Source organism: Rhineura floridana, chromosome 6 (genome assembly GCF_030035675.1).
Source record: "Rhineura floridana isolate rRhiFlo1 chromosome 6, rRhiFlo1.hap2, whole genome shotgun sequence".
Taxonomy (NCBI): Eukaryota; Metazoa; Chordata; class Lepidosauria; order Squamata; family Rhineuridae; genus Rhineura; species Rhineura floridana.
This window is the reverse complement of record NC_084485.1, coordinates 144,234,251-144,253,602: the sequence shown is the minus strand read 5'-3', so window position 1 is coordinate 144,253,602 and position 19,352 is coordinate 144,234,251. Positions and strand designations below refer to the sequence as shown.

The 19,352-nt window shown below is 41.8% G+C and overlaps 1 long non-coding RNA gene across 5 annotated transcripts in view; it reads left to right on the top strand.

Moving 5' to 3' along the window:
• The window catches only part of LOC133387990 (uncharacterized), a 104,652-nt gene that overhangs the window by 8,797 nt on the left and 76,503 nt on the right, over positions 1-19,352 (top strand). For 2 of the 5 annotated variants that reach the window (XR_009763619.1, XR_009763617.1), the window contains 2 exons: positions 1,173-1,321; positions 18,186-18,306. The exons of 1 other annotated variant lie outside the window; for it this stretch is intronic. This is a non-coding gene — a long non-coding RNA (uncharacterized LOC133387990). The remainder of the gene's footprint in view (positions 1-1,172; positions 1,322-18,185; positions 18,307-19,352) is intronic. 2 more of the 5 variants (XR_009763616.1, XR_009763618.1) reach the window with 2 other exon arrangements.

Sequence of the window (19,352 nt, the reverse complement as noted above, 5' to 3'; positions counted from 1 at the left end):
TGATCCCATCACTTCAGCTGGACCTGGGGACACCCTCATTTACCTAAGATTTCTATCTTAATTTCCAATCGGAGAATTTTTCTTTTGTTTGAGTGGTATGCTCCAAGCGACTTTGGTCGATGCTTAAGGTGTCATGTGACATCACTAGCACCTGCTCCGAGACATCACTAAGTCCAGCTCCTGAAATCTCAGCATTTGGAAGGCTTCTGACCTGGCAACCCTAATCCCAAGATACAACATTTCTGACACCACCCTCCAAGTGGCTTTTACATCAGGCCCATTCCCTTAAGCTGCCACCCCAACCAAATACTCCTATAACACAGCCCAGCTACTGGGGACAATGCAACGCTATATGCCAAAGCTTCTTTGGTTGTCCTCCTGGCTGTTTGAACAGTTTAGCCAACTTTAAAAGCCCACTTGTGTTGCTTCCATCTCATAAAACCTTTTCACGGGGCAGCCTCTGAGATCAACATCGTCACTATCTTCCTTCTGATCTTCATCAGAAAATTATTATCAGCACCCTAAGTATTAGTGCACAGGCCTCAGTTTTCTCCTCAGCTATTTTCTGGTCTTATTCATCACACTGCCCTCATGAACCAACCCTCTCTCCTCAACTCCCAACTCTTAATGCCAACCAACTCCCAAATGACTCTCTCCTAACTGACCATTAACTTCCGACTGACTGTAATCTCCAGCCAATCAGATTCTGCTGTCACCCAGACCAATCAGGATGAATTTACCTGATCCAGGCCCCATCTAATACATTCTCAAAGGGATTGTGTCTCTTTCTTCTCAGAACCTGTCACCAAGCAACCATCACTAAGCTGGTTTGAACAATGTAACAACGCAATGCCTCATGACAGTCACAGAGGTTGCAGAACATACTTGTTTTTGTTCTAACCTGAACATAAATTATGTATACAGCATTTCTGTATGGAAATAGTAGGATATAATAGGGAAAGCAGGAGGAACAGGAGGCTGCTTGGAAGGCCAGATAGAGTACAGTATGCACACAGAAGGTATCAGCTACTCTTACAGCTAGCTTCCCTAAAGAGTTGTTTGACCAAAGATTGTCACCAGCTGCATATAAGGAGGTGGTAGAACTCGTTGCCTTTAGTCTTGGAGGCAATTATGTCACAGCAATTGGCAATCCTCCCATCTTTCTCTTATAGATGCAATGGATGAGATGCCTTTGCACTCCGCTACATGAAAGGAAAATAACTGTACAGCCTGGTGCTTTCTTTGTATGAATCAGTTCCAGGGATTCTACATACCCCTTGCAGGTGTATCTCGAAGGACCTGGAATAAGAATACCTACAGAGTATGTATGTATGTATATGTTTGCATACTTCTGTTTCATTAAAAGCATCCAAGCAGTCCACTTCCAGTGGAAAAATCCGGTCCCAAACTTTATAATACATCCTGAATGTATGAACAGAAACGATGAACACAAGTCAGGTTAGTCTCTGTTCATAGTACATGAAATGTTGGTGATTGACCTTCCATATTATATATCCATGGCTGCTTTAAATTGGTGCTTCTGTATATGGTGGCATCATCATCATCATCTAAGGCCCTCCTCCGGGTGCCTATTCCGAGGGAAGCTCGGAGGGTGGCAACAAGGGAGAGGGCCTTCTCAGTGGTGGCCCCCAAATTATGGAATGAGTTCTTTGACGAGGTGCGCCTGGCACCATCACTGTTATCTTTTCAGTGCCAGGTCAAGACTTTCCTCTTCTCCCAGGCATTTTAGCATGTGTTTTTAAATTGTTTTAAATTTTTAAATTGTGTTTTAAATTGTTTTTAAAAGATGCATTTTAAATTTGTATATTTGTTTTTAGTTACTGTAAACCGCCCAGAGAGCTTCGGCTATGGGGCGGTATACAAATACAATAGATAAATAAATAAATAAATCTTAATTTATAGATCACTTTTCATTCAAAATCCCAGAGCAGTTTGTACGATAAAACTGCACTGGGCTCCTACTGGGAGGAAGGGCAGGATATAACAACAACAACAACAACAATATAAACAACCAGATGAAATAAACAGCAAGATTAACAGTAGACAGCAACAAAACAAAAATTCAAATACTAGAATTCATAATGATAATCAAGATCATAGGACAAAAGTGAAATACTGCAAAATCTCTCACTCTCTGGCATCTAGTAAAAAGAGTTTCCCAGTAGCCATGTGACACCAATAAGCTTTTAATTATATAGTGGCTTCCATCCCAAAGGATTTTGAAGACCATTCGAGATTTAACAAAACAGTATGTGTAAACTGTTTTCAGTAATAATTGAAGTGATCACTGAAATAAACCAGCACAATGATGGAATATGATAACTTGATAACCACAAACAGCAATACTAAGTGGCTATTATGGAGCAGGAGAATTAAACTCTATGGTAGATCAAGTTTTTCAGAAAGTGTATAAACATTTTTTTTACCCATTTGTGAGTAGAATTTCAGTGAAGTAAAAAATAAGTGTGAATGAATCTGGCAGTCTGAAAAATGGAAATGGACTGCCTTCAAATCAATTCCTATGGCGACCCTATGAATAGGGTTTTCATGGTAAGCAGTATTCAGAGGGGGTTTACCATTGCCTTCCTCTGAGGCTGAGAGGCAGTGACTGGCCCAAGGTCACCCAGTGAGCTTCATGGCTTTGTGGGGATTCGAACCCTGGTCTCCCAGGTTGTAGTCTTCACTCTGGATTGGTAGCTACGCTCTTCTATTAAGCTAAAATGTCATGTAGTTAGGGCAGCTGGAATAACGTAGTAAGTTTTAACCAGCGGGAAATATTGGGATCCAATGTAGAATTCAGCAATAGTAAAATTGTAGTTAATTGTTATTTTGCATATTGTTCTTCTGAGTAAAGTTAAGTTGTATATCCATATTCTGTTTTGCTTTACCTTATGATCATTATTTTCATATACTATTCCTTGTTTCACTCTTCCCCAATATTTATTCATGTATACCGTGCTGCTGATTTCTCTTTGCTCATATTTTTTATAAAGTGCAATGTGCTCACTGGGCTTCTTCTGATGTTTTAAAAACAACAATTTTCAGATGGATTTTTGTCTCATGAGTTCAATTTGGTCACCACTCTTTCTCTCACTAGGGCAATTTAAGAGCCTCATTTTGAGATTGTAGTTCAGAAACTTACATTGAACTGGAGACGAGTTAAAGGCAGCGAGCATGAAACAAATTCATTTTATGTAGAGGCTAGATATATTGCATGGCTGCTTCCAGGATCCTATATCTTCCTTGTTTATTAAAGAAAATTCAGACAACCAGCTGTTAATTTCTGCTGGTACTGAACAGATTCCTTGATGCAAGTACTGAAATAAGTTCTCTGGAGCAGTACCTGCTTGTGAATGAAATGTAACTATTTAAATATAAGCTTTTAAAGGTTATGCATTATCTCTGCACAGGCTACCTACAAATGCTGAATTTGCATGGGTGTATATAAAAGTTTATTCAACACGATATATTTCCCTAAATTTGTTTCAGAAAGCACATGTAAGACAAGGGGCTAGAAAATTTCTGAAAATGCACATGTAGCAAAGGCCAAACTGAATGTTACATTCTGAAGCATGTAACATTAACAGAGATGAAAAAGCTGCTTCCCAGAGAGCTTCGGCTAAGGGGCGGTATATAAATGTAATAAATAAATAAATTCTACAGGGGTGATGTGAATAAGAGACGTGATTGGATAGGGGTATCTGCCATTTACCTCTTCAAATCCCACCCGGAGTGGATTTTCTCCCCACAGAGTTATGAATGCAGGCTTGCATATTTGCATGTAACCTTTAGATTGTCTCTAAATGAGAGAACTGTGAGTCAAAAACATCCTCATTTGAAAGGAGGAACTCACTAGGTAGTGAAATTTATATTTTAACTTCAGCTTGTTACCTGTCAAATGGGGGTAAAACTATTCTGCTATCGTACAGGGAGGGAGCACTACTTCTCTATGTTCCAAGAAATTTTGGGGCCTTATCAACTTTCTTTGGGTTCCCCACACAATTCTTGGGTGTTTCAATGCTCAACTTACACTGAGTCAGAACATGGTCACCTCCTTACCTTTAGTGTGTGCCCCCATAATTAATGTTTTTAGAAAGCTACGAGGAACATGATTTGGCTAAAAGTAAGTGGAGGAGTCAGGGAGTGGGACTTAGGGATTTCTTCCCCCTGCTATCTGAGCACTTTATTCTTATTTATATGCTTAGACCACATGCCTGCTTGGAGATCATTGGGGAAAATTGTTTCCAGGTGCCTTTTCCTCTTTCAACCATCAAATGCATTTAATGCAGATACAGTTTCTCATCTTCTAAATTTTGTTGGGCTTTTGATACTAATGGATTCACCTTAAACCACTGGCATTCCTGTGAAGCTGTATATCTCTTCTCATGAAGAACATCATTTCCTTTTTTATTTCTTTAAAGGAAACCATTAACACATGAAATTTTCACACAGAGTAACTTTTATTTACTAATAGAGATTGATGGCTATTGTAAAATTATCTGATGTTTGTAATAAAATAGAATAAATTCAAGACCTTGGATCTGAAGAAAATGTGTCTATTAATGTCCAAAGAATGGGTTCAAATAAGTCATGAAGATGGTCCAGAGGGAAAACACAGGAATAAGAGAGGAAGTATCTATTAGATACTTGGCTGACTATTGCAAAAATGGCCTTTCCAAACTTTAGCATTCATGCCAGCATTGAATTACAATAATACAACTATACTAGGGTTCCAAAGTCACCAACTTTCCCTAAAATTCCAGCAGAATGTTCAGTTCACATTTTGTACTTAGCTATGAGTACAAAATACATGTGCCTCTTATCAAGGCTGAGTGCTTATGTAAAATTTGGTTAACATCCAATTGGTGTCCCTCTGCTGATGGAAGACATCCATGACAGAGTGGAGGGGGGATGCAGTTTGAGCCAATTCATCCTCCTCCCTTCAGTACCCCCGTCCTGTCTCTGGCTCCTTGTTCTCAAACCTAGTCTGCCCTCCTTCCTGAGCTGTGCTTTGCCTTGACTCCTTGTGCTTGACTCTGGTTTGTTTGGACAGCACTGTACTTTCAACCCTGCTTTCTGTAGTGCCTTCTCCATTTTGCTGGAATGCCACAGCAGCCCAAATGTGATGAGGATCAAAACTCTGCTGCTAGGGAGGCAGAGGTAAGTGCCCCACATTGGTATTGTGGGAGAGGAGAACCATGCTAGCCACGAAGGAAAGAAATCTGCCCCTTAGGCTGAACTTCCACAAATTGCTTAAGTTGCTCCCAGGCAGCTTCACATGGGCTCTCCAGTACTTCTGATCTATCTTGGATTTTTTGATCAACACAGATTCTCTGCTGCCACCAAACTGGTTGTAGCCCCAGGAGAGGAGTCTGCCGGACCTATCTTCCCTTGATCGTACCAGTAATTCCCCAGCTCTGAAAGCTTCAAAGAAGACTGAGAGGGCAGCTGCAGAAAACAAGCAAGTTTCCTACGCAGAGTGGCTTAGCTTAACAAAATGGCAAATGACAGCCTGTCAGGTATCAGGAGTAACTGGCTTGTCCTTATCAGTGCCAGAAGGGGCAGCCTTGATGAGCCCTCTACCATTTTCTTTGAACCTTGAAGTCCTCCGTGGTGTTTTCCACTTCCCCAGCCTTAGCAGAAAGGGCTTCACCCAGTGTTCTTACAGAACTCCCTTGCACCCTGAGATACACCAAAACAACAAACAAACCCTGTATGAAGTGGTCAACTGGCAGGAGCCAAACTTGTACCAAGTCAGCTTTTAACCTAAATGGTGGGAACTCCCTGACTCTCTTTCCATAGCTGTGTCTAGTGCTAGGTACCAGAGTGGTGGCAATGGCCCTCTGGGCCTATACTCGCTAAGGCTCCAAAGCACTGGTGGTATCTTAGCCATGAGAGCCCTTGCCTTGGGTGTCAAATTCTGGAAGCAATTGATCTCCAGATGAGATAATGCAGAGATATTGTTCTGTAGGCCTGGCACAAGCCAAGTCTGGAACAAAAGATTTGTCTTGAGACATTGCAAAATGAAAGCCACGGCAAGGCACATAGCCTGGGGAATGTAGATGCTTGAGTGTTTGTGTGACACACACACAATTCAGTCCCTGAGCTCATCCCTTCATAGGTGCACAGCCACCGCAACTGGAAAGAGTTCCAAAAAGGTTAGGGGCCTGGCTCTACCACACTGGAGCCAATGGGGAGGTCACCATTCCACACTGCCAGCTATCAAACAATAGTCCAAAACTGACATCCCAAGCAGTGTTGGATTTCACTTGGAGTTCTGACGCGATGAGCCTTCTTTCAGAATGACACACCATTGTAGTGCAACTCAAAGTCCTGTCACATTTGCAAGTCCTCCCTCATCTGCCCAGACACCCTGACATGGTGGTGAATGCCCTATAGCTCTCCATAGCATGACACAGCTGGCACATGAATCCTCTGTCAGGACCAATAACTTTGCAGGGAAAAGTTAAGTGGCCTACCAGCTCTTGCAGCTGGTGCAATGAAAGTTTCCTTGCTGTATAGGCCACCTTCAAGCACCATCTGATAATGTTCAGCTTGTCCTGAAGGAGGCAACTAGCCTGCCCTACCATGCCCAATTCAATGCCTAGAAAGGTAAGGCATGTGGTAGGGGCCCTCCACCTTTTCCCCAGCTACTGTGACACCCCCCATGTGAGCATTGTATGGACCTGCCTGCCCAGCATGGGAACATAGGAAGCTGCCTTAAACTGAGTCAGACTACAGGTCTATCTCGCTCAGTACTGTCTATGCTAACTAGCAATGGCTCTCCAGGGTTTCAGACAGGAGACATTCCCAGCCCTTCTGGGAAATGCCAGGGATTGGACCTGGGACCTTCTGCATGCAAAGCAGAATGTCCTACTACTGAGCTATAATCCTTCATCTAGGTAATGAACCACCCCAGTGGAACCTGTTCTATCACGATATAACCTATCATGAAGACCCATTCAAGGAACGTGCCAGAAGCTTCAAAGGCAACACAACATATAGAACACCCCATAAGCAGGGCTTTCTCCACAAAATACTTCTACTGAAATGTAAAGCCAAGAAGGTCTATATCACCCCAGTGGACTGGTAGCAGCTAGAAACCTTACTTAATGTTACACTTTGTAATCAGGGTTGCCGTATCACACGTCCTGTGACAGCAGCAATGATACATAGAGTAGAGATGCTAATACTTTTGGGTTAACATCATTGACTGATGGCCCTTTGGAGTATGACAGGTTGTGGATTAAACTAAACTGGTCAAAGGAGCCCACCATTTTGCCTCGTGAGGCTTCCTCCATTATCTTATTTAGCACACAACTTTCCATCCCTTGCAATGATTTCTCAGTGTTCTGGTTGAGGGCCGCAAAGGAGATTCTGAAATCAGACAACATGTAGTCAACTGCCTCCCTGTTGGGATAACAGTGAAAGACAGTGAGCTCATCCAAATACACTACCTTAGTTGGACTGAGGGCTAGGGTCTGATGTCTCCTCTCTGCTGTACTGAGAAGAAAGAGGAAGTCTTCAGGGAAAGAGAACCTTTTAAAGGATCTCACCAAGCTATTAGCAGAGCTTGGAAGATTACTTTTAAAAAGTAATAAATTACAGTTACAATTACTTGGCCCAAAAAAGTAGTGATTACCGTTACAATTACAATTGCTCTGAAAGTAACTGATTACTTTACTTTTTCTCAAAAGTAATCACTACAATTACATTTCAGTTATTTTTTTTTAAAAACTCCTACAAGGTGCTGGCCTTGGCTGCTGCACATCTAAGAAGCCTAAAACAATATTAAAAATAAACACACACACACAGGGGGTAGTAGAATAAAATTTTTTATCCATAAGATTAACATAATGGCATAACAGAATCTCACATCCCCCCAAGCAATGAAGATACCCCAACTCTTGAAATCAAATTTTACACTTGAAATGCTTTTATAATATGTTTCTGTTATGTCTCAAAAGAACAAGATGCTCAAAGAGCATGTCAGACAAGGAATGTCTTTTTACAGTCATTACGTTGCCACCAGTACTGAACAGGCGTTCTACTGCGGCGCTTGAAGGCATGCCTGTGTCGTGCTGCAAAAAACACTGCAGCACACGTGGAAAGCCATAGAGCGATGACACTTTCCTGCTGGGAGACCTCAGGTACCTCACCAGTTCCTCCTCAGCAGTGTCCACTGCTGACTTCTTGCCCTGGGGCAGAAAGTTAAAGAAGTCATCTTCTAAGTCATCTCCTTCCTGATCTTTATCTGAAGACTGATCACTGTCCTCATTAAGTACACCCATCTTTATTTCAGCTTTCAACAAGGCTTCCATTGTGTATCTAAGAAAGAGAGAGGATATGTTAACACATATATGTTAGGAAACCATCATCTGCTCTTCATTTCCTGATGCTTGTCATGTCCCCTGGTTCAGGGTCCAGCCTGAGCCTGTGGATGATGACATGGAAGGTAGGAAGGTGACCAAGTCACCACACTCATGGGGCAGCACAGCAGACCCTTAAGGATTACCTGCAGCAACCCAAGGTTGTGATGAGGAGCCCCAGGAAGAAAAGGCCCAGCCCCTGCCTACCACCTTAAGCCCTCTGATGCCTCCCTTGAGACAACATTTCCCTTGGAGTAATCCACCCAAAGGGCTTCCCTAATGTTCTTACTTGTTGGTATGGGTGGTGGCCTGACACGATTCCAGCCAATCTAGTTTGAAGCGAGGGTGTAGGCAGGCTGCCAGAAGAAGCCTCTTGTCCTCCCAGATAGCTGCAAACCGCTTTCTTAGGGCTTCGTGCACACCTCTCAGCAGCTGAAAACAGTATGTGTACCTCTCAGGTTTGTTTTCCAGTCCTTCTAACTTGCGGTCCAGATTGCAGATCGTTGGTAGCAAATACCCCATGAACATGCCGTTCTCCCGTTGCAGGATATCTAAGGACTGGGCTAGTGGTTCCATAATCTCTGTGTATTCCTGTACCACTTCAATCTCAGCAGCTGTGATTCTGGACAAGGAGCAGCGGTCCATTATGGCATGCATTTTTAGTGGCACAGTTGACAGGAGCTCATGTAGTTGCTTCAACCCATCAAAGGTGGAATTCCACCTGGTCTTATTCGGTACCTTCAGATACACACCACATTGCGCATGGATATACTCAGCAATCTGTGCTGACTGGTTCTGCTTGGACCACAACTTGCTGCACTTTCCCATCAAGGAACGAAACTATTTCTTGAAAGGACCAAGAAGACTACTTTTGGAGGAGTCAGAAAGCATGGCCTCTATGTCTTGTGTTGCCACAAGGTTGAGGGTGTGGCTTGCACATCTCTGGTGTGGTGGTAAAACAAAATCCTCTCCTGAGTCTGCAGCTTCTTCCTCTGCCTCAGGTCCTATGTCCAGGATCTCACAGATAGGCACAAACTCCACCTCAGCCTCCTCCTCCTCCTGGTTATCACCATCATCGTCACTGGTGCCTGCAGCTTCCACTGGTTCTTTGGCCATGAAAATTCTGAACGCTTTCACAAAGTTGGAGCCATTGTCTGTAGTAGTGCACATAACTTTGTTGTGGATTCTGTACTGCACATGTACATCATGCAGTGCTTTTGAAAGGACATCGTACGTATGGCGCCCCTTCAGACGCTTACAAGCCAAGGCCCCGACCTCACGTTTCAGGGTAGTTGGGTTGATCCAGTGGGCTGTTACCCCAAAGTAACTCTTCTTGCCATTGGTCCAACAATCTGCAGTGGTTGCTATATATGCCACAGCACCCATTTGGTTTGCAAGAGTTTCTCTCATGTGGCATGCTCTCTTCTCAATTCTGTCTCTCAGAGTCTTGGCACATATGATGGTGAGATCTTTTGGGAGTCCAATGCGAACCAGATTAATGAATGATGGTTTGTCCACAGTCTGAAGTGGTAATGTCTCCTTTACAATGAAATCAATGATTCTCCTGTCGAGATTGCTCTGGGTGACAGGCTCCCTGCCAGATCCCCACCTCTCAAGGGTTGTCTGCTGCTGCTTCAGCATTTTGGGAGGAGGGGTGTCATGCATTGGTTCAGGAAGGCCACGTCTCCTTGCCTTTATTGCTTCTTCAATTGCTCTCAGCTTCTCAGGGTGTGCCCTCGGAGGAAGAAGAACAAAGCATGAATCCAAGAAAAAATGGAAGAGGAACTTCACAATTTAAACATAAATAGACAATGGACACTCTTTGAGGACCAGCATGACAAAGGCTTACCTCAAAATGTTTCTTCACATTGGATGAGGAGGAAACAGCTGATCTCAGATTTTTGATCCTTGGAAGGCAGTAATTGCATCCTACAACAACATTTTTCCCACTCTGGCTCACAAATGTACAAGCTTTCTCAAAGCCAAACCATGGTACTTGCTGTTCTGCAGATGTGGCTGTGGGCAACTGGCACTGCTTCATGCCCTCCTCCTCCTCATGCACAGGACCTCCTTTCTGAACCTCACTTTCTAGTTTTGCCTCCTCAGGATCAACAAGCTGTGACTCAAGTGGCCGCACTAACTGACTGCTGCTCTCAGCAGCAAAACCTGCAACAGGTGTCTCTGTAATAAACAAGAGATAATGCTCCTATATGGGTGAACTTCAGCTGTGGTGTGCCCCCATCTCTTCCCCATGCTGCAAGATCCCCCAGTCAGAGTGGAAGTAAGCAGGTCGATAGCACAATTAAAAGAGATCCTATTTGCATCATTTTTGCTCACTGAATAACCCTGCCTGGGCCAGTCTAACCTACTATCTCACAGGGTTGTTGTGAGAACAAAATGAGACTAGGGTTCAAATCCCCACATAGCCATGAAGCTCACTGGGTGACCTTGGGCCAGTCACTGCCTCTCAGCCTCATGAAAACCCTATTCATAGGGTCACCATAAGTTGGAATCAACTTGAAGGCGGTACATATATTTTTTATTTTGAATATGATGATTATGATAATAAATATGCAGCATTTCAAATTAATTCTGTATGAGAAGCATTCCATGCCAAGCTTGGAAAACCAAGGATAAGGTATAAAATGTAGACAAAAATACTTTTGACAAAATGCCGTTTATCTTTTATATCTATATCTATAATTAGCAATACAGCTGAATGATGTATGTAAAGTATTTTTTCTTCCCCTTTTCTTTTTTATTAATATTTTAGTACTATTGCTAAAGTTCTGATGAAAGAATAAAGCATTCATTAGCCAAATTCAAATGATTAGAACACATCACATAAATTCCACTGAAGTTGGAGTTTTTGCCATAGAAAATGAAAAAACATATAACCTATGATAGCCCAATAGACAATCAGAACTAATATAAAACCCTATTGCTTCTCATTTGCAAATCTTGCAAGATCTAAGGTAACTCTAGATCATGTGAGTTCAGGTGATGCATGTTATGTACATTTGTATAGATATTAGCAGAGATTGTCAACAGTCTATCTCTCTCTGGGACTGGGAATCTCTCTCTTTCTCACAGAACATGAGTTTGAGAGCTGGGGGACTGAGAGGAGGAGCTGCAAGGACCCTACTTCTCACCTCATCTCTGCCAAGAACAAAAAAAATCAGCCTTAAGCCATTTATTATACGCCTAATGATTTTTTATTTTTATTATTATTATTATTACTGAGACAGTTTTTGTCCCATATACAATTCAGTCTTGTGATTAAACAGGACAAAAATACAAATAAAAAGAAAGATGGAGTTCAAATAAATATACAATAAAAAGCTAGCCAGCATTTTAAAAGGCAGGAGTGCTCTGTCTGGATAAATACAGCACACAAATATGCATGGAAACAAGGGGGAGAGTTCAAAAAGGGGGGGAAGGAAGAGAAGTAGGCCAAAGCTTGGAAAAGTTACTTTTTTGAACTACAGTTCCCATCAGCCTAATCCAGTGGCCATGTTGCCTAGGGCTGATGGGAGTTGTAGTTCAAAAAAGTAACTTTTCCAAGCTCTGATAGGCTGAAGTTTCGGAAGTGCCTTGTGATTGATGGAGGGGGCAGCAGAGGCAAGGAGAGGCAGTGGGGGGGCAGAACAGTGCCACGGGGGGGCAGGGGGGCAGAATGGTGCCGCGGGGGGGCACACACACACACAAATCATCGTCACTCACCTCCAGAGCTCTTCGCCATTCTGCTGCTGCCTTCTCCATTGTCCTTGCCCTGGCTTTTTCCTCCGGCGTCCATTTTTTCCCCTCAGACGCTAGCAGGCCCTGCCTATTCACCTCTTCCCTTGTGCCTCCTAACACAGATCATGAGGGAAGAGATAGTCTGCGCAGAGGTCCAATCAGTGTGAGGCACATGTCTTGTGTTAACCAATCACAGCCAGGAGCTGACTTCCCCTTGTTCCCGCCCCCAAGTAACATGCAACCTAACGTGGAAATGTTAAAGTTGCAGCTGAAAAGTAGGGAAATTACTAGTCGTTCCGTTACTTGCCAAATGTAATGGAATTACCCACTCATTATTTAAAATTGTAACTAATTACAAGTAACTCGTTAAAAATAACGAGTTACTTCCAAGCTCTGGCTATTAGAGATGCTCTGATCTGAGCAGCCCCCAACTGTACCATGTCCTTTTGTCTCGAGGGAATGGGGCAAACCCAGTGGTGACTGATGTCCATTGGGACTAGTAGGGCATAAAGCAGGCATCTAACATTAGGCTGAGTCAGAGCCAATGATAGACACAATATAGCCAGTGATAGGCAGAGTCAACGAATTCTTGTTTTGTCCCAATCTTCTTTCTTTATGAGTTTTGCAAGGGCAACACCGAGACTAAGAAGCTGTTAGGCGGTGCCACCCTCTGAATTTGTTGTTACAATCATTTATTCCATTTATATCCCATCTTTCCTCCAAGATCAAGGTGGCATCCATGATTCTCTGTCTCCCCATTTTATCATCACAACAACCCCGTGAGGCGGCAATCCATTTACCTGAGAGTAAGCCTCACTGAACTCAGTGGGACTAACTTCTGAGGAGACATACAGAGCAGGTGTGGGAAACTTTTGGCCTTCCAGATGTTGCTGAACTACAACTGCCATCAGCCCTAGAAAGCATGGCCAATGGTCAGAGATGATCGGAGATATAATTCAGCAACATCTGGAAGGCCAAAGGTTCACCACTCCTGATAAAGAGGCTTGAGCTGTAAGTAATACAATCAATAGCATTCTGCTAATGCCAACAAAATGTGGCATCCTTTCTAATTATCTTTAAATCATTATTAAATAGCAAAAAAACAACAACCACACAAAGCACTACTGTCTTTTGAATGATATACCAATTCCAGTTCACACATATCTTTAGAACAACCAATCTTGTAGCACTGTGCTTTAACTAACTATTCTGCTCTTAACAAAACCCTGAGCAAGTTTTTTTGAACAGCTCTGTCCCTTTGGAAACCAAGGCGGCTGTATGTCTGAAATAATGGCAAATGTAAAGGACAGAGAGTGGTGGTGAATTTAATAGCTATGCATTTATACATTTCATATCTTGTCTCTCCAAAACTTAACTTGGGAAAAAATGAGATCAACTTAGCTTGCATATGAGCAACTATGTTGCTTGAAAAAAGATTTAATGTCTGTCTCTACTTCAGATGTCTCCATTTTCACTGAAAGCAGCATCAGTTCTAACAGACATTTATGGCCTATCAAAAAATCATTGTACAACTCCAGCTGAGCTGTACAGTGGAGAGCCAATGTACCTGGGATTTGCTAGTTAATTATACATCATTGTGAAGCAAATCCATTCAGTTCCTCCTAACTGCAAGTATGTGAACATGTGTCATTCGCCCATAAACTTCATTAGTTTTCATTACACTGTGGCCTGATAAAATCCGGATGGCCATTCCTACCTCAATATTGATTAGTAATGCTACATCATTTTTGAAATACTGACCATTATGCCTTTTGCAATAAGAGCTCATAAGCATGTTGAGAGAGAAAGTTTTCCATTCATTTTGTTTTCAGTAATATCTCTAGCCCACTGGAGATGTTGGTTAATAGTCCATAGCTTCTGCAAAGGTGGGGGGATAATGGATTTCTGCTTGGATACAGAAGAATGTATGCTACAGATTTGTAATGCATTCATGTTTCATTTAATGGCACACCTTTCTCATGTGAACAAAACACAAATATGTATGCAGATTTACAGATCTCATGCCATTTTAATTGCACAAGATATACTGACTATATAAGTATTCTCCCTGCATCAAGGACATCTGCTTATTTCATCTAAACATTGTTTATCGTTATAGAATTGCTTGCCTTACAGTGGGGGGTACATATCATTCACACAGTCAATCAGTAATTGATATATCACTTAATAACATAGACTCTAAGTGGTGTGCAATAGGGACACCACACATACATCATAAAACCACACATACACATAAACCCACCCTTAGTGAAATTGCCTGCTGAAATAAATAAAGGTCTTAACCAAGTGCTGGAAGTTCAACAGGGAGGGGCCTGTCTGATCTCAGCCAGGAGAGAATTGGATCCTCTGTGATATAAGGTATCAAGTGGTCCTTAAGGTATCCTGGACCCCACATTGTTAAGGGCCTTGTACATTAATAAAAAGAACCTTGAATAGAGTTGCCAGGTTCAGGGCCTGAGACTGATCCTGTACCTTTAGGAGAAGAGAAAGTCAGCCAAGTGCAGGTGTTCTTGCAACCCTGTAATGGGATAAAACACAAGGAGGAATTCTCCCTCCCCCCTGTCCAACTTTTAAAGATACAGAAGACCTCTTGGTTGCCAGGCCCAAAGCATGTTCTCTGAGTTTTGGATACAACCTGTCTGCTAACTACAGCCATACATAAAAGCTTAAAATGAAAATGGCAAAAATCTTGAAAGAGCAGCAGCAACTTAATCACAATTAAATATGTTATCGTTTCTATCCTCTGGCTATTGACTAATTAACTAATGACTCCTGTGAAGGAATATAGATATAGAAATGCCATCCCATGTCAACCTATGTAAAGAGGTGGCTTAGACCTATGCAAAGTGGCTATGCTTGCCAATGGAAGGGGAGGCATTATTAGGTCGACTTTATATCGGTTGCCTTTGGCCATTTTTTAACCCACAAAACAGCATGGTTGAGTGCAGAAAGTTTTTTTAATTATTTTTATTTACAAGGGTGAAAAAAAAGGCAAGTTTGAAAATGACAGTGAGTTCTTAGTTCACCTTTTGTCATCCTGGTGCCCTCCAGATGCTTTTGACTATAAGTCTAAACTTCTCTGACCATTGGCCATTCTGGCTAGTGCTGATGGGAGTTTGAATGAAACAACATCTGGCGGTTGGCAAAGGTTGTCTTAGTTAATTATAGCCAACATATTAAAGCCACAGATGTTTGCTTATTGCCTATAATAGATTTCACTGTACACTTCAGTCTTTCAAACAATTTTCAAATACCTGTGTCAAATGGCAATGGTCTTAAGGAATGTGGGATGAGACTTTGAATCATATCCCAGCCCCCTAACCCACATACCTGCTTCCAGTGGGACAAGGGGACACTGATGTCACTCATTGACCCTTCACTGCATTGGAAGTCTTGGCATATGAATAGAGTGGTGGCCCAGTCCAGCAATACTAGGCTTCTCTGCATGTGTCTAACACGGACTGCGGAGTCCATTTCAGAGTCTATAAATCTACAGTTCATGCTAGAATTTGGCAGAGTGGAACAGAGTCATTCTCTGCTCTGCCAACATTTTTGAGAGCAGAACTAAGTGGTCCCACTCATCCCAAAGCCACATGGAATGCAGCTGCAATCTCACATAAAGTTACATGGAGTTGTATCAATTGAATTGTACCCATCATTTCAGTTTCTCCACTGAATGCTTCATTTTATGGACATGTAGTGGAGGTTATTGAACCATCTCCTGCCTAGCCTCCTCAGTGCCCCACAAAAGCAACAGGGAAAATGGCAGGAAGAAGGTGCAGGGGTTGATCAGCTCTAGCTGCTTAGAGTAACAGCACAACCTGCAAGGTTTTTAGCTGGAGTCCTAACATCTTCCTGGGCAGCTTTGTTGACAGCTTTTATATATAACATCAGAGGCCCACTCATCACACAGTGATTCAGGCTGCCATTCTATACACACTTACTAGGACTTACATTAACTCAATGGGCCTTACGTCTGAGTAGGCATGTGAAGGATTGTGTCATCAGACAGCCCATGGTCCTCGATTCTCCTTTCTTTCCAGAACCAGGACAACTTAATAAAGTGAGATCATTTGCATTTGTATACTGCCCCATAGCCGAAGCTCTAACAAAGTAACAAACTTTGTTAGCCGAAGTAACAAACTTGTGGGATTTTTTTAAAAAAAGCATGCGGATGACCTCACTTTATAGAATGCTTTTGTTCCTTCTCAATAAATAATTGCTTATAGGCATATTTTAATTAGATTCAGTCACTGGTGGAAGAGCTGCATGTAGTTTGCTGACACCACTATTTGTCAAAGCCTTACTGGTGTTTATATTATTAAGCCATAATGTTCAGCAGGGAGAGCTGTGTTACTAAAAAAGAAGTATATTATATTTAATTTAAAAAAAATAGTTTAAAGATTGGTAACTGTTTATTATTTAACTCCTTAAATTATAGTTGATGCATTTTTTAAACAGTTGCATGTGTGTAAATACAAGCCATTGCTTGCAATTAAAAGTAATTTCAGGAATAACTGAGTGAGATGTCTGGATTTCGAGAAACCAAACCTTGGATCTAAAATACGCCTTGAATTAGAAGAAGGCACTTCTACTCACATGCGGGGATAGGGATGGGAGAATCTGTCAATTTTGGTTTCCCCAAGTCTCTCTTTTTCCAATCTTAAGTTCAGTTCTTCACATTTTCACACCACATTTTTTTTAAAAAAGTCATCATGAAAATTCATCGGCATTGTAGTGCAATTTTTCCCTGATATTCACAGGTTTGTATGCAATTTTTTTCTAATATACACAGTTTTGCAAAGCAATATTCCCTAATATGATGCATTTATCTATGTTATTTACACCAATATATACATTTATATGCACCCTCTACCGTAGTATATGCATTTATGTACACATTACTTGACTGAAGATGTGCACTGCAAAATTCAGACAAGTGCAAACATTTAAATTATGTCTGTGTTTCAGTTCATGTATTGTTTCAGAAGGTGCAAATTAGGTAGGTTGGTGTTTAAATACAAATTGAATCAAATTCATCCCCCATTCTTGGAGGACACCCTCGACAACACCACTGCAGCAGCAACCCCCCAACACAAACTAAGAAAAAGTATAAAAGGGAATAGCATCTCACTGCTGCTTTTCCAGAAAGCCCTCTACCTCTCACAAATGTCACTGTTTTACCCCCCTTCTAAAAGTTGTACAAAATGCACATCCCCTCAAAAACAACAACAACACCCTTTCAGGTTCTCTGAATGGGCCTTACAACAATGGGAATTTTGAAATATTGTAATTGTCATAAGGGCTAAAATGCTTGAAATCCATTAATGAATTCATGGTGCTCTCAGTGTTATAATGCTTTTCTGATTGGTTGCAATGGCTGCTGGGTCAATAAACATTTTCATTATCATCATCATCAATGGGAAGGCATTTTCGCCTCAGCAAAAATAAAAAAAAGTATTTTACACACTTGCCTTTGTGCTTGCTCTTTCTGCTTGCCGGTTCTTGCTCATGTTCTCCCCATCCCTAGCTGGGGGCTACCAATTTGTACCCAGCTCCGCTGCAGTCCTCTGGGCTTTTGGGGTGTGTGTGTGTGTGTGCCCGCACGTATGTGTGCTCCTAAGTGGCTGCAGCAAGAAGGGGATAAGGAAGCCAAGTTGCATATATAGAACACGACATGTGGCCCTTTGGTCACAATCCTGATCTTTTCTCAACATGCTCTAATTTGATAGATGCAGTTATGAGTGCTAGGAAAGGGAAGACTGCATGGGATGAAAAGGTTACATAATTTCCTGTTTGTATCAGGTCTCATTCTCAGATTACTGCTTGATGAGGGGGCACTCCCCCCCACAAGCCTTTCCTTGCATATATTGGCCTTTAGGAACCTGTGCTCCTCCAGATATTGTTGTTCTGTGAAGAAACTGTACATTTCTGAGGATAAATCTAAAAAAGTTGTTCTGTATTAAACATAGTGACTGCCCAGAATGTAAATAGTTAACTGTGTGAAGGAGAATCATTGTGTGTTTTTATTCCTAGCTGAAGGCAGAAAAATATACTGTGTTGGGGACCAGCTGAGAATCTGCCCAGAGACACACTTAAATGAATACTAATGCTGAAGAAGGCTTTGTAACTGGCATGGTTTCGGTTATGGCAGCAGGTTAGAGAACACAGCTCTCCTTCATACTGAATGTCTGGCAGATAGGAGTGGGTATGAACCCAAGCGTTACTCCCTATATCTCAATACCTGTTTACATAATAGGAAAATAAATGTAAGAAGATAAGATGAGACTGCTGAATCAGGCCAAAGACCCATCTAGTCCAGCATCCTGTTCTCAGAGTGGCCAACCAGTTGCCTGTGGGAAGCCTAAATGTAGGATCTGTGTGCAACAGAACATCCCCTTTTCTTCCACCTCCCTCCTGCCCAGGCATTGCACAAAAGAGGACTCCTGGAGAACCTGGAACTGAAGCTTCATGGCACAACAGAGAACATTTGCATTGTTGCATATGAAAAATTATTCTGTGCCCAAGGAAGAAAGGGACAGCCTTACTTATGCTGGATCCTATAAGATACTCTCTAAGTACTACACCTGATTGAATTTGATAATAAATCCATGCAATACATGGAATATAATTACCAACGTTTATCTACATTAATTGGTTATATAAAAATTAGGTATGTAGTAATTTATAAGCTATATGATAGTTTTGTGATTTCCGGCCTCTTAACAACAACAATACTCAAACTCAGTAGATGTTCTGCAAAATATCCCCCCATGAAAATATCCTGTCTACACTATTACAATCTAAAACATTATTTTATAAGGAAAGTGGGGAGCAGAAGGGGGCCTTAGGTTGAAGAGATAGCTACCAAGAGAACCAGAAAATCAGTCAACTATAGTACCAAACATTTATATTTTCCCCCCAAAGGAATGCTATATTGAGCAGAAATGATGAACTGTGGTCTCCAAGATGCTGTAGGACTCCCACCAGCTAGCATGGCCAGAGGTCAAGAATGATGGGAGTTGTAGTCCAGTTTGGGATGGGTGAATCTCTTGGTTTTGGTTTCTCTTAGTTTCCCATTTTTCCAATCTTCAGTTTGGTTCTCCACATTTCCACGTGTTTTTTTTATTTAAAAAAAGTTCTCATGAAAATTCATCAGTGTTTTAGTGAAAACATCTACATATATATATTATGCAATTTTGC